This window comes from Rhamphochromis longiceps, linkage group LG18 (assembly GCF_057381845.1).
Source record: "Rhamphochromis longiceps isolate RC_006_pf linkage group LG18, R_longiceps_female_GT1.1, whole genome shotgun sequence".
In the NCBI taxonomy this organism is placed as follows: domain Eukaryota; kingdom Metazoa; phylum Chordata; class Actinopteri; order Cichliformes; family Cichlidae; genus Rhamphochromis; species Rhamphochromis longiceps.
In genome coordinates, this window is record NC_140574.1 from 30,342,327 (window position 1) to 30,358,881 (window position 16,555).

At 42.3% G+C, this 16,555-nt stretch overlaps 1 protein-coding gene across 4 annotated transcripts in view; it reads right to left on the minus strand.

Moving 5' to 3' along the window:
- The window catches only part of rnf220a (ring finger protein 220a), a 162,584-nt gene that overhangs the window by 131,285 nt on the left and 14,744 nt on the right, over positions 1–16,555 (minus strand). The window lies entirely within an intron of this gene.

The following is a 16,555-nucleotide window of genomic DNA, read 5'->3' on the forward strand; positions in this document are numbered from 1 at the left end:
TAACAGCTAGGGAGGAATTTCAAGCGCCGGGCTTCTGTATATCATCTGTCTGTCTGTTCTCGGACTCGCTCCACGAGTAAATGAGAGATCCATGTGATGGGCGCCTGCTCTGTTTTTCTATCTTCTTTATTTCTTCTACTCCTTCTTTATTCCTGGGGTGTTTGCTTCCCTGGATTTTTCTTCAAGAACTTTAAGCCTCCCCTCCATACACCCGTATGTTATTTCATCGATACCATCGTCGCCATACCATCTATGGCTCATGTTTTCCTCGCCGTTTCCTCCACCTGCCCCTGTCTTCCCTGACATACATCTTTGTCTTCTTTTATCTTCTCCTCATCCTCACCCTCTCACTCCTCCGCGGTCTCCCCTGCCTCCTTTTCTCCCCCCCTCTCTCTTTCATTCTTGACTTCTGTAATTCATCAGTGCGAGCAGCAGTACAGATTGATCAGCCTCTAAAGGCAGTGTTGTGCGTCCTGCTGATGTTGCAGTAACCTCTGCTGAATAGCGAGCAGTGTGTCTGTGTGTGTGTGTTTGTGTGTGTGTATGTGAATGGCGCGGAGGGAAAGTGGAGGGGACATTTTTTAAAATGTATTAATCGTGGTGGTAAACGGGATGAGAGTGGTTGCGACAGGCCCATCTTTTGAGGGAGAGGCCATACGTGACACACACAAACACACACGTGGCTGCACACACGCCCGCACGCAGTCGCATTCTAATGTCCCGAGGGTTCAGCCCAAGTGCTTTACACCCTCGCATCAGCCAACAAACACAGACATCTAAAATGCAATCCTTACACACACACACGCACAAACAGACACCACCTATGGGGAAATACAAGGCAATTTATCACTAATCACTAGACACCTTAACTTTGTATTCATCTGGATTTCCTATGATTAATAGCTTTCCGCAGCAAACTTTATCTCTCTGAAAACTGCACTCGAGTGTTCATGTGTGTGGAAGTGCCCCACAGTATAAGCAGACATAAACAAGTGTTTAATTGTTTGGGGAGAGCATGTTGGATTAGCCACAAGATTACCTCTTCTATTGCACATTTCCCCACATTCGACCTCTTTTGCTTTACTGTCATTCTTTTACTTACTTTGGTTCTGAACTCGATCTGGTCACATATGGGAAGCAGGGGGTTAAATATAAGTATTTTTTTTTAAATTGTGATATAAACGTTTTTTTTCTGTTCCATCCACTAAAAGAGACAGTAAACGCCAAGTTCAGTTAAATAGTACATCTCGCTTCAATTAATTTTGCTAAAGAAAACAGTAAAGGGAAATTCAATCTTTCCCAAATGCCTTTCCTATAATCAGAACAATATTTCGTGTTGTAAGCAATCGATTTGACACAAACCATGAGTGTTGAAGGATAAACTTCAAGTTTCTGGAGCAATTCAGGATCTTTTTATTAACTCGCACCACTTTGGCTTTAGATGCTAGATCGTGTGTGGTCGAGCTTTCTGCAAGAGTGGAGAGGAAAAGGAGGAGGTGGAGAAGAGGAAAGAGGAGATGAGAGCAAAGAGGAGGAGGAGGAGGAAGGGATGAAGGCGACAGAGGAGAGAGGAAGCAGGGAAACTGGCGAATGGAGGAGAGGTGACAAGGCTTCGGGGACAGACAGGGGCATGAATAATTTATCAACACTTCTGATGGACAGATTAGGGGAAAAAATGAAGAGAGACGGAGCAAGAGAAAGAAAGGCATGGTGGGGTGGAGAGGGAGAGCGAGAGAGGAAGCGAGATTGAAAGCAGAGGAAGGGGAGGAATAAAAATGACAAACGGAAAGAGAAAGAGAAGAAGAAAGCAAGTGAAGGGTGGAGGGGGCCCACACACTGGAGCTTTTTGATCCTAACAAACCCCTCTCGCCCTGACACCACCATGCCATCTGTGGCCCGCTCTGTGTGTGTCTGTGTGTTAAGTATGTGTGTGTGAGAGAGAGGAATAGAGGAGACAGTGACAAAGGAACCGGGAGACACAAACAGATAAAGACGAGGGGATGTATAGGATGTTTTTTTATGATTTCAAATTCAGATATGCACTCCTCCATTTATGGGAGACGCATAATCAGAAGTCGTGGCATCCACAAATTGTAAGAGTGCGTGAGCAAAGCAGAACTAAAGTCCTCAGCATTTTAGTGGTTGACAAAGAAAACTGTGTCATTTGTTTCTTAGGAGGCAATTGTGGAAGAATGATTTTGAAATAGCGTAACAAAAAGAAACAACATATCTACATATGTTATGAAACAAATGATAGGTGGGTTATTTCGCTTGGAACAGCTGAGTATTCTTTATCAAGCACGTTAACATGACCGTGATATCAAACCTGGTAAGAATGTGTGTGGGCCCACACTGATTATACACCATTTAACCAAGACCTTCACAGCCATCACATTCTCCTTTTAGGTTATATAAATTAAAAGTGTCAGTTGGGTGACATGCACCTTTAATTCAGGAGGATTTGAATATTTAAAGAGGCCGTGGTTAATTTGTCAACCCTGGTCGAATGTCACAATTAGCATTCTGACCACTTATTGATGTGCGCGCGTGTGTGTGTGTGGGTGGGTGCGTGTATTGATGTGAATTATGAATGCGGTGATGACAGGACTGGGTTGGCCAAAGTGCCATCAGGTGCTACAGCGCATTAACATATGTACACACACGCACACACACAGAGGAAACATGTTCTGCTATTTGGTTTTCTATCCATCTTACTATTAGACACAGAACACCTGTATCTCTGTCACACACGCACCACACACACGCAGTGTGTGTCCCCAAATGTCCACAAATCAGTCACTCTTCTTCACCTGCTTTGACTTTCACATGTTCTTTTTGTCCTTTCTCATTTTCTCTTCCTCTTCCTCTGCTGGCCTCCGGTGCACCTGCCTTTCATTACTGCAGCCGGCACTTTTCAGCTTATACCACTGACCGTGTTATGGGTGTGTGTCTGTGTGTGAGTGTATGTAGTGGTAGGGTCAGCATGTGGCCCGTCGACATTATACCACGGCACAACCACGCTGCAGACAGCAAACCCAGCATGTCAAGTCTTTACCTTCCAACACCACACAAACGGCCGCGACCGGTCGCCCCCGGTGACCAGCCATTACCACAGACCTTGCACTGAGGTGCCGGGCCGGGTCGCAAGACATGCGACCTAACAGTGAGCGCCAATACTCACAGATATGTGCAACGAGCGTTCCTGACATTGAAGCAAAGTCAGTGTTGTTTTTCGTGCACAGATTCAAGCCTGGCAGAAATCTAAAGGCTGGCTTGTTTAAAGCTGCACTGCTGAGGGGTTTTATATGAGGGAGGTGCCAAATTACTGGTTTAATGTGTACATTCTGGCTTGTAGTGACACACTTAGAGAGAACTATCATGATGGCCACAAGAGTTCCTCTCAAATTAACAAAGTGCTTTAGCGTCTTTCAGCTCATTGTTTTGGTTTTCCAGCCAACAACTTCAATCTTTTGAGTTCTCACAACTAGCTAAAGCATGGAGCAGTGAAAGTGTCAGAAAAGAAAAAGAATATTCATATTTACCTTTACCGTTCATGCTTATTAATCAATTTTGGGGGACAGTTTTTTCCTTTTTACAGTCTTTATGCTAAGCTATATTAGCAGTGAAGCCAAACAGGGTTTTTGTATGAAATTGTTTTTAATGCACAGCAGAGGTTAAGTTTACTTAATGTCTTCATACAAAAACCAAAGGGAGATACCTTTATCTTACTTTCTGTTACAGTGGGTTTTGATCATATTTCCAGTTAGAGAACACAACCACTTCCTTGCAAATGGTTTCTTTGTAAATTTGCATTTTCTGCTAAGCATGCGTCTCATATTGAAAGGAATGCATGTTGCAAATATTTAAAGATTTTTAGCGCAGATATTTTTAAACACACAAACAATTTCTTCTTTCTGACTTTTTCCATCTCTGGTATCGTGTCATGAAGGGCGCACAGACTAAACACAGTCCAGCGCAGTTACTGTTGTCTTGTCATTTATGGGCCCTGCAGTCGTTCCACAAAGTTTGGCACCACACAGCAAAAAGCTTTAGTTAACACCATCTTCAGTATGATTTGTGAGGTTGATTTTCAATCTTCCCACCACTAGTCTTTAAATTCTGACCCGAGCTTTGTGTGACAACACTCCGGCAATTACACGAAAGCACACAATGGGTCCCTAACAGTCTGCAAAGCCCCGACTGGTGACATCCCATAGGTCATTAGGCTTGTTTCTTAGAAACAAGATAGAGCTAACAAGTGCACAGCGAGGTTTAATACGGTGTCAGTGTTAAGATAAGAGAAAAGCTTGTCTCTGTGGCATGCTAGGTTTATATTTCTTATACAAACCAAACCAAGTATGTAACAGACAGGAAATAGAGCAAGACAAATGAAAACCCCAAAGAACAACAAACTAGGTCAGACGGTGTTTGAAGATGTGAATCTCTCTCGAATGAATCGCCCTGTGTGTAGACGCAAATGATTTCATTTCATTGCCACTTTTTCCACACATATGTGATTAGTTAATAATGTTGCAGGAAAAAAGTCTTGTGAATGAAGCAAGGAGAAAAGAGGTTGTGCAACACACTTGTGCGTGCACGTGTGTGTGTTTGTGTGTGTGTGTGTGTGTGTGTGTGTGTGTGTGTGTGTGTGTGTGTGTGTGTGTGTGTGTGTGTACACGCGCTCCCCTGTTGGGTGTAGAGGAGAATCAATATGTCTTTGAATGAGGGTCAGAAGGGTTGTCTGCCCAGGGAGAGCTGACAGATTTGCTCTCTTTTGCTCTGCTAAGCCCCTGCCTGCTTCTAACACCCCTTGACACACACACACACACACGCACACAGATGGAGACACACACACACATATAGGAAAAAAACCAGATGGAAGAAAACACTTGCACACATGGATGAAGCGCTTCTCCAAGAGGGGAGAATTCCGAACATTTTTGCCATCGGGACGTGATATTAGACGTTCCACATCGAAATGAACCCTGCTACATACCCTGCTCAGTGTGTATATGTTTGGACTGCATATGTGGGCGTGTGTGAGACAGAGAGATGGTGCAAGAGAAGGGCGGTGAAAGCCAGGTTTGAACAGCAGAACACGATCTACCAACACCGCCGGCGAGTGTCGTAAATCAGGTCCGGACAGACAATCATGCAGAAACCAAAGAGGAACGAGTGCGACGCCCGAGGACATAAATAAACACATCGAGCAGTAATGGTAATTTAGAATCAAAGTGGGCCTTTTGAATAGTTAGAATTTAAGCAGGGACAGCTGTATATAAAAAATACCTTGTAGGCCTTTCTGTAATGCCTTGCTAGTCACCACTTGTCTTTATTTCCAGAAATATCCCTTTGGGTCTCGTGAGTTGACACCCCTTAAATATTAATGGTATTCCCACATTCTATTGCCTAAAATGTCATTCTGCTTTACACTGGGGTATGCTGCAAAGTTATGCCTGATTTACTTGCTATTTTTCAACACATTCACATTCCACGGATCAAATACAGCGGAATTTATGGTTCAATGCGGGCGGTGCGTTCGCTGTCCGCTCCTGTCTGGCGATGGCCAGTCTGCCTGCAGACAGCCCTGTTACTGGATGGTCTACAATGTGGCACAACTGGTTTGTGGGCCACTCTTGGCTTGTGATGTTGTTGGTCGATCAGCCAGCTGTGGTGAGGAGCAAAGTTCTACTGTACAAAGGGCTGTCTGAACAGAAACATGTATGCAGACAGACACGTTTGTTGGACCACATATTACGCTTCACATAGATGCAGTTGGTTATGCACCTCATCCTCCTTTAAAGGCATAAGCATGGCGTTGAACTATACCACAAGTTTGTCAAAGAGTTAACAGCAGTTCACAGAGTGTTTTGCACTGTGCACCTTTGTTTGGTTTGGTTTTCACTCAGTAGATTTTGCTCACTGGATAGGTTTAGGCACAGGAACAAACTTGGCTAGGTTTTAAAAAATGGTCAACGTTAAGGTTGAAATTTACCTCTTCACAAAAAAATCAAGGTTAACCTGTTCGGTCAATGTGATGCAAAAGGGACCTTTTCAGAAGCTTCCATACATTCAGAGTTTGTTGGCACAGATTCAAGAAAAGTGTTTTTGCCCAACTTGGAGATGTCAGCAATTTTAAGAAACAGGCAAAATTTGGCATGCTTGGGAATGTGTTTTATTTCTTCTTCAGTATATTTAAAGCTTAAAGTCGACCTGGATTATGCGTCTCCTGAGCAGATAACAGTTTGTGGTTTTATTTTGCTGTTATTAAGGAAAATCTTTTAAAAGTGAATGCAAGAATTCTTGTAGAGATAAACAAACATGAATTGACAAAGGGCGATTAATGAGGGTAAACAGGTGTGAATGGGACTTAAGTCTCACAGCAAAAGAAAAAAAAGTCTTAGTTAAGTAGATAATCACCTCATTTTCTGGATATTCCTACTTACAATAATGTAATTACAAAGCTGATCAAAGGACCCACAATCATTAAATAAATCATATAATGTGGACTTTTTACACAAAAGCAACACATATAGTCCTGCCATGTTTCACACTGTATATTATTTCATTTTACTGTTCCTCGATCGCTAAAAAACCCCTATATAATCAAATCTGACACATAGATTCAAGCATGGAAATGTGTGTGTGTGTGTGTGTGTGTGTGTGTGTGTGTGTGTGTGTGTGTGTGTGTGTGTGTGTGTGTGTGTGTGTGTGTGTGTGTGTGTTTCATGAATGTTTTCACATGTGTATGTCGCTTACGTGTGTATGCGTCCCGTGTGCTTAACATACTAGAACAGCAATTAGTAATCACTCATGGAGCTAATGACATCAATCAATGAGCTTTTAAAACCAGCCATTTGATAATTACAACCATCAGTGGTCACCCATGGATTCATTATAGCGCCGTTTTCTCTGGTAGTACGATGCCTCTCTCTTTCCCTCCTCACTTTCTTTCTGTCTGTCTCCTTTAACATTTCAGAATCACTTAATGAAATATTACATTTACTGTATATAACTATTTATTCCTTGTGCAGCAAGTTAAGATGCCCCAGCACTGAGTATTTAATATTAAAGCTTTTGGTAAACTTGAACTACAAAGTCTGTCTGAAAAAGGAAAGAAGGTGAAGATGGGAAACTGCGATGACTAGAGACAATCCTGCCTAAATCAGCAAGGAGATTATTTAAGGATGGAAGAAGGAGCTATAATTCTCTCAGAACGATCAAATGAGAAAGGGAGGTTATTCTTTCTTCCTCAATTTCACCTAATTCCCACTTTCACTGACACATTTTACACATTTTACTTTCTTTCTTTTTTCAGATCAAAGTCATCCCTTTGATCAACAACTGATTACTTTAAGTAGAATCTGGAAGAGTACTTTGAGGAGTTTTAAAACTGTGGTTATGTCACTGGCACTGAAGAAAGTGTTTCATCTGCAAACTAATAGATTCCCATGCTATGGTATTGTTTGGTCTGTGATTTTATTGTTATTATTTTTAGGTGTTTAGTGTCAAGAATGATGTAAATATATAGCATATATAATTCAGATGTTATGGGACGATATTACTAACGTGAAATTAAAATTATAGAATGCTTTTGGAAGGCATTACATTTGTAGGTGATAAACAGGCAACACAACTACATCATAATATGTGATATATATATATATAAGAACAATCAGCTAAGATGTACCTCTTTGCCAAGGTTGATTGCTCAACACCTAGTCTCACATGAGGAGAATGGATGAACAGATGGACAGATATGTTCATTATAGCTCCAACAAAAATGTAATTAAATCCAAGAACATGAATGTTATATATTAATGGATGTTTCTAGGGGGGGTTCTTCAAGAAACATAAAAAAAACCCTTTTCAAATATTCTAAAACAAAAACTCTCCAATGTGTTGCATCCGATGTTAGGACACTTTTTCTGACCTTGACCCTAAATTCAGTTTGACTCAGTGTAAATGAACTGTCTAGAGGACCAGCTGACAACTCCAGGAACTGAATATGAGCTAACCTGCACATCATATAGGTGTGTGAGCGTGTGTGTGTGTATACTAAATGTGTGGGCTTGTGGATGCTCATCTGCGTGTGTTTGTGTGTGTGTGTGTGTGTGTGAGGCACGGATGCACAATTACCAGGCAGGCGCGAATCGATAGGTGCCTGCTGACAGATGGATTAGCACGGTAAACAGATGATACACACACCGCTAAATTATTCATCTGCTGAACAGTGGGCTGGGTTTCCATACACCCCCCGCTGACAGGGGGGAAGCAAAGGAAAGGGGTGTAAATAAGGAGGCTGAAGAAGAGAACCTAAAGAGGGCACTTGGCTGTGCATATGGTATTTTTTCTTGTTTTTTAGCACAATTTCACTGTGTTCAAAATTGTGTTGTGATCACCGACAAAGATTATTACGTAGTCTGCACAGCTCTTAAAGAACACACTCGTGGACACATGAGCTCGGCTCCTCTAATGCCTTCTAGATATGCAGAGGCACCACGAGGTCAATGTGAAGTGTCTTGGGATCGCAAACACACATGTGCGCAAACATCCGTTCTTTATCCACATCTTTCTTTGAAGTGCGGGCAAATCCGTGATCATCGACTGTTTATGCCTTTAACAAAGTCTGCAGCATGAATGCAATTTCACAGGCATACAGAAGCATAGCGGAGGTACAGGCAGCGCTGTGGACAAACCTGATCACACACCATTATGTTTGCTGCTGAAGTATCTTTACATGAGCATGGGATGATTCATTCAGACCAGTGCTTTCAGATGACCTTTTAGTTGGAGCACTTTCAAAGGCTGCTTGGTTTAACTAACTATAAATTATGAATTAAGGCAGTGTGCTTATTAAGTGGATGGTGGGACATAGTCTTCTATCTTCTATCTGTTAAGTGATGATGTATGAAACCTGCTTCTGGGTCCAAACTACACTGTACTCATTAAGGCTGTTGTCTTTTTAACGTGTTTTAATGCTTTGTATCTTGTTCTATTTAATTTGAACAAACCCCTAAAAATAGTCACTGTCTGCCTCTCACGGTTTTATTATCACCATTCATCTGCAGCATGTTTTAAAGCTCAGACACAAAATATTTGAATAGGTCAGAAAAGAATCACTCTGAGGCTAACAAAGATTTGAATGGGTACATAAAACTGGGATCAGGTTCCAAAACCATGCAAAAGTATATTGCAGAGTTCTGGAGTTTAGTCCGTTTACAGCATCTTTTTGCTGCCCTGCGATTGTGTTTGTCTCTACCCAATCGGAGACTGTCACGTTAACTTTTATTTAGGGGAAAAAAGGTTAGCGTTCACCCTTCAGTGTCAGTGTGCTAATGTCTTTATAGTATCCTAACCATAGCTCTGTATCTAACCACCACATAGCACACCGTTATATACCAGCTAGCCCAACTTCAGTAAACCCTACAAATGTTGCTGCTGTTTGGTTTTCTGTCTTCATTTATGTCCGAAGTGATAGTAGAGTTGTACCTTTCAGTTCATCAGAAATCCCTCAGTCAGAACATGGTATGTCATCTTTAGATGGAAAGCAAGCTAACTGTTTGCTAACTTCTAATCTTCTAGATGTTAAACTTTATTGTTACCCCCGGCAGTGCAGCCACACTGGTCATTTTAATAAAGATGAAAGAATTTAGACAGTTTTTAACTCTCAGTGATGCCGCAGTGTCCATTTGAGGTTGAGAACTGAAGGAGAGTTTGAACCTGGAAGCGTTTAATGACATCAGACTTAAAGAGCGAATAGAACCTTTAAATCTCTGCACATGCCAGAGCGCACTCCCAGTATTGAATAGTATAGATTCTGGTGTATGCAAATCATATGAGCGTGCACACACAGACACACATCCACACATACTCTGGCATGCATATAAAACATGCATTATTGATTTGTTTCACCTTTACAAGTGACTTTGGGGGCTTTTCCTGCAGCAGATGTTAAGCTTTTGTGATAAGGGGTTAGTGGGGGCAACTTTTCGGATGGAGGAGACCAGTGAGGAAGCGCTGGTGGCAATAACACAAGTTGCCATCAACTTCCATCTTGAAGAAAAGTTATGCAAAAACACACTTTCCATTCAAAGAGTTGGGCCTTACTTCCACAAAGCTACAGGTGCAAATGGATGATTTAGTGGCTCCTGTTGCATTAAAAATAATTATATATTAAATTGCACATGCGTGTGCATGTACTGAAGAATGGGCCGGTCCAGCTTTGTGAAGCAGCAATGCACTGAGAAGCGCTAACGATCTCATACCCACAACACCCCTACTCACACAGACACACACACAAATCGTTCGCTCGCATCATGGCCGCCATCAGCAGGAACCAATCAGATTTGATGAATAATTCAATATTAAAGAGGGTGTGACCAAGGCAGAGAGGGGGTGAGGAGGGAGTGGTGGAGGAGGGGGGCATTGCCAAGACGTGGGCCTTTTTTGGAAAAGGGCCTGCTATTTGTGTGTGTGAAAGTGAGAAAAGTGGGAGGGGAGTGTGTGTGTGTGGTGGTGATGGTGGTTGGGGGGGTCTGTCACAGTAGACTGCATCCACAAACTGGCTGCAGATTAGATTACTGAGGAGAGGAGAGTAAGGGGGGAGGACAGAGCGGAGGGAGAGAACAGGGCAAAGAAGGTGGCAGGATAAGATAAAGGAGAGGAAACAGGGGGAAAAGGAATGTTTTAATACGTCTGCATTAAAAGGTGTCTGAATCCCGAAGCTCCTCTGAAGAAAAAAACGTAAAGGTGCATAAAGTAGCCCGGCAATCATTTTTGCATTAACTTAGATTCCTTTAGGGGAAAGTTAAACCACAAATTACAGAACGCTTTGCTTGACCTTTGCTTTAAGAAAAAGAACATATCTGAGCTGCTTTTATGACAATTTGCGTCTTGTTGTGCCGACGAGCATTAACAGCAATAAATCAGGTTTGTGTGCTGTTAGAGTCCTGTCACATGCTTTCTTCAGACGAAGCACCGCGAATGTACCAAAATTTAAAAGCCAGCACACCGCAGAGGTCAGTTTGGGGCTATGGCACGCCAGGGTCTTGTGTGAGGCCGATTGTGTGCAACTGTGTGTCCATATTAAAAAAAAAGAAGAAGAAATGTGTGTTGTGTTGCCAGGTGTGCTGCAGTTGTATGAGGCTCAGCGGAGTTTTAACACGGGGGTTTTTATTGGCTGAGCTGATGTCACCGAGGGAACAAAGTGGAATTCCGGAACCAGTGCATGTGTGTGTGTGTGTGTGTAAAACTTTCATTTTAAAGCAACCACTTGCCTGCAAAGTAACATCCTTTCATTTGAGTGTTATCCTTATTACATGCTTCTAGTTTTTCTCGATAAATAAAGCAGCAGTGGAAACAAGCTGGTTATTATATGTCACCGTGTTAGCAGGTGTCCTATTATGGGAGACAAGATGAAATCACTTTTGAGGCTGGAGAATATTTTGCAGAGTGCTGCAGAGGGATTCCTCTCATCTCATCCTCGCTCCTTCATGTGTCTTAAACCAGCTCAGTTGCTGCTCATGCACACACAAACACACACACACACAAAAGTGATCTATGTTGAAATGGAGTGGCTGGGCAGACAAAAGGCTCGACAGGAAGCAACTAATCCTTGATCTGCGCAGCATCGCAACAATGACTGCAAGAGTCACACCAACTGACACACACACACACACACACACACACATAAGTAGACAATTGCTTCCAGCTACCACCCAGAGAGAGAAAGGGGGTGGGGAGTTTGCATAAAAGAGCGATAGTAAATAAATATTTTCATATTCCTTACAACAAGAAATATGAAAATATTTCCTTTCTTTTTGCTTTTTGTTTCAAATAGAAGCCTTTAATAATTATGTGCTCACATGTTATAGCTGCTATATGAGGAAAATATGAGTTGGATGCATAAAGGCTGTTATTGACAGGGAAAAAACGCACACACTCCTCACCCTGGGGGAGCTGCCAGAAGGGCAGAAGGGCTCACACTTGAGGGTAAACAAAGCTACCGCAAGTAGGACAGTCCCTCATGATCCTGTGTGTGTGTGTGTGTGTGTGTGTGTGTGTGTGTGTGTGTGTGTGTGTGTGTGTGTGTGTGTGTGTGTGTGTGTGTGTGTGTGTGTGTGTGGCACACATTGGCAACTGACAGGGAGGCAACATGAGAGGGACAAGCCTTTTAACATCTGGCTAAGCACTGACAGGAAGATGCACACACACACAGGAGAGCAGGCAGGCGAGTCCCAGTCCTAATTATTAGAACACTCTTACTTAACTTAACCCTGCCACTAGACCGTGACAGGCAGAGATGGAAGGTGGTGGTGGTGGTGGTGGGTGGGAGGGATAAGAGTGAAGAGCAGGGCAGATTGTTATGTGAGGACAAGGAGAAGGATGAGTGTTTCTGAATCCTTTCTGAACCCAAAAAGGAATGGAAAGGACCAAAAAAAATACAACGTTTTAAAAAACAAATAAATCAAAGACAGAAAGAGTCCACGTAGAAGAATTTTGCTTGACTGACAGTCAGTCTGTGGGAATTGGGGTGCAGGAATCCCACAGTGATGACCGCTAACAGCTAAAGATGGACCAAAAAAAAACAAAAAAACACCCCGAACCAAGAGAAAATCTGTTTTGACACCCGCTAACATCATCCATCATCCCTTTCTGAGAACTTCATTGCTCTTTCGTCTACAGTTTATTTTTCTCTACCGTGGATTTTTTTTTTCTTTTGTGCAACTCAGCCCCAAAAAGAAACAACACACATGACATTTGCTCTGTTTTAGATGAGGGTGAACATAAACACACGCGAAAAAAGGAGGCGACACCAAAAAAAGAACAGAAGAAAGGCGAAGAGGAGGATGCAGAGAAGGAGTCTTGCTGTGTGTTTTAACAGCTGTGCCTGATGTTGGTTGATGGGAATACAGAGAGAAATGGGACTTTTAAACCCATTCCCTTCAAATAGAAAAGTTTCCAGCGAGGCTTTGAGGTCTAATTTCTGGATTGATGATTAGGAAGCTCTTGAATAAAGATCAGATTTCGTAGGTATTATCACTATCTACCTGTCTCGGTCATGTTTTCATAAGAATTCTTCTGCTTTTATTTCAGTCCAGCAGCTGGGATATGCATTTCAGCTCAACATCTCACCATCCTGTTTCTTCCTATCCTTCCTTCCCACTGCTCTTTCATCCTTTCTTTTATCTGATTCTACTCTTCCCTCCTTCATACATTCCTTCCCCTCATTCAGTTGCTACAAAAATTTCTGGACTTTCTTTTCCTGCCAAACGTTTCTGCTCCTTTTTAAAATTTAACATTTGTCATCTAAATAAGGCTTTTCACCTACTTTTCCTGTATGTAAAGTGTGTGTGTAGAACATAACACAAAAGAAAAGAAGAAAAAAAAGGCAAGGAAGTTGGACTAGGCATTTGGGGTGAGGGTCAGTGTAAATCTCTCAGCCTTGTAAATGTGGAGAGCGGAGAGAATGTCAACAAACAGACTACAGCGGTCACACACTCTTATTGGGGGAGACACACAAAAAAAAATAAACAGGGAGAGGAAGAGGAAAAGGATGGGAACATGGGGAAAAGATGCAGGAAAAAGAACGAGAGAAGAGAGAGGGAGAGGGGGGCAAAGATGATGGAACGTGACACTGACACGTCACGCAAAACCGTCAAATCCCCTCCACAAACAAACAAGTACACTGCAAGGGTGGATTGTTTCATTTGTCAACACTCGCATTAATACCAATCACACATCCCATAATTCCTTTCTCTCATTTACTGACATAAACCCTCATCCACTTTGTATTCCTTTGCTCTTCTGCTAAAATCCCACAGTGTGAATACAGTAAATGGTAATAGCTTTTACCATAATATGACATGCATAGTCTTCTTAAGGCATGATGGGGCCTTTATGTGACGGTTTAGTGGCTGACAGGTTAGCAAGTTTAGTTAACAGCCAACGTGCCTGCCGGTGCAGTGGAGGGATTTAAGGAGGCTTAGCACAGAGTAGGCCACTGTTGCTTGGAGTGGCATGAGGCAAACTCCATGCAAAGAAGTTAGGGTTACATTGTTTTTCGAGTTTTTCAAAAGTCTTTTTTTTAAGTGTAGAGCAAAGGAAATCTCGCATTCTAACCTGGGATTAACTTGCATGAGACGTGACTGAAAAGAGGGGTGAAAATGGGTTGAATTTAAGTGTAAATTCATTCATGAACAACAAGATCTGCATCCTCCTGATAGCACTGAAGTGAAGGCATTGCGAGCAAGATAGATAGATAGATAGATAGATAGATCAGGTGTCTGCTTAAGTATGCCTAATGGCTTACACTAAATTAGAAGAACCTGCTAAATCAAGCACAGCACTAATTCAGGCAGGCCACAGAGACAATCCCAATCAGCTAGCTCACAGCAGCTCACAGCTCAGTTTATACCCCTGTACACATCCAGTTGATCATCTTCATTTATTTAAGCTGCTTTAACCTACTCAGAGTTGTTGTGCATCTGCAAGCCACTTGGCAACCTGCTTAATCAGTATCATACCTGCTGCCATAACTGCTCTGCTCTGTTCTTTTCCTGTGGCCGACTACTGTATGCAAAGCTCTGTAAGTAATTAGAGATAACACTGGCAAGCTGGAGTCTGAAATTAACTTAGGCACCTATTGGAATTTTTTTTTTACTACAATTGTGCAACAAGCAAGTTTTGAACTTAATCTTGTCAATAAGTCACATGCAATTAATTTAGTATTTTGGAAGGGGAGAAGGATATCAGTACTTTATTAGCAACCATAAATTAGACCCATGTACTATAAATAACCCCAGCCTAGATAAGGTGCAGATTTAATGGCTTACATGGACTCAAAGTTCCCTGAAATTTACAATGTCACTTCTACACTGGATGCACTCTTATGAGCTAAGCAGGACAGTTTAAGCAAACTTCCTTGGAGATCTGAGGATTTTTTAGTTAAGAGTTTAAAACATTACACCCTATAAATGAAAATTAGCATGATATCTTAGCTTATGTATTTGACCTGAGGAAATGCCTGTCAATAATAATGACGTTTTTTAGACCACACTCACGGTCACCACTGTATGATCCTGAACATTAAAAACCTCTTTTTTTTTTTACAGTGGAAGTAAAAAATAGCCTCATGTATGTGTAAAAAAAAACAAACAAACACACACACACACAGAGAGAGGCTGCTAGTTAGCTAATGTGTGTGTGAAGCAGCAAGGGCGCTGTTCTCATGGGATTGTACCAAAGTGTTGTTTGTTCTTTACGCCTCCCCTGGATAGCCAAAACCAGTGAAGGAGAACCCATAATTCTTTGCTGTAAGCAGTGCCTCTGCACATCCAATTGCATTAGAAGCCTATGGTAGAGGTGCCGGCTACTTGTGCCAAGATTTAACCTGATTAGATACAGATTCAGCCGTTCCAAAAGACAGCACAGAAGCCCTGTACCCATCTCCCATTCTGTCTCTGCCCTCGGTCTTATTGCTCACGAATTATGAGCACATCGTAGTGTGTTACTCACCATTCAGAGTTCTCTTGAGCAAGGCAGTGCAGGTGTGCCTTAGTGCTGCCACAAACAGATGTTAAGCTTCACGTGAAACAGGCCTAGATTTCAAGCTAAATCTGGAACATAATGAACCTCACATAATCTGTGAGATTTTTCTCTTTTCCTTCTCTTTGTTCTCGTTTCCTTTTCTCTTGCATTTTGTGCACTTTGATATCTTTCTTTTCCTTCTTACCCTCCACCCCCTGCAAAAACCACTGGGTGTCATCTTCCCAATTTCCTCCTTTCTGTTCGTCCTCCCTCTATTCCTCTCTTTCTCACCCTCTCTGTCTTTCCCGCAGTGGTCTTTTTTATCGGATCAGTCTCAGGTCGTCGCCTCTGTCTCTCATGTGTTCCATCAAGGATGCATCCCTCAAACACACACACACACACACACACAAGATCAAAGATGGAAGAGGATTGGGAAAAGGAAGAGTGTAGAAAAAGCCGACAAAGGTGAGACACTGTGTTAAGTTAAAAGAAGAAAAGCTGAATAATTAAAAACACCAAAAAAGGGAAGACTGCCTAAATTATACACCATAAGCACGTCGCCGTCTGCCTCTCTCCTAATTTGTCACTGGGATCCGATACAGCTTGTTGACATGTGTAGGAGCTGTCGGCGCTCATGCTAAAAGCTGTTTGTGGAAGAGTGTTTGCCCATGCTTGCGTATTTGCGCTTGGAATTCTTACAGCTCCTCTTCCACCTTCCTTTTATTGCGCGCACACACGCAAACATGGCTTGCCAAGCTTTTGGGTATGTGGGTAAATCTTTTGGCAACAGGGCTGCCAGCGTGGAGCTATGATGAATGCTGATGGCAAAGAGCATGGCCGGTCTCTGAACCAGTCACTCACACATGCACGCACACACAGACACACACACACACGCTCACATACTAATCAGATTCCCAGTGCATGAGGGCCAAATGGCATCCTTCCACTGGTGAATGCTAATGTGACCAGTGGAGCTTGTGGGCTTTTGAAACAAGGATATAGGGAAAGCTGGGAGAGATGATGA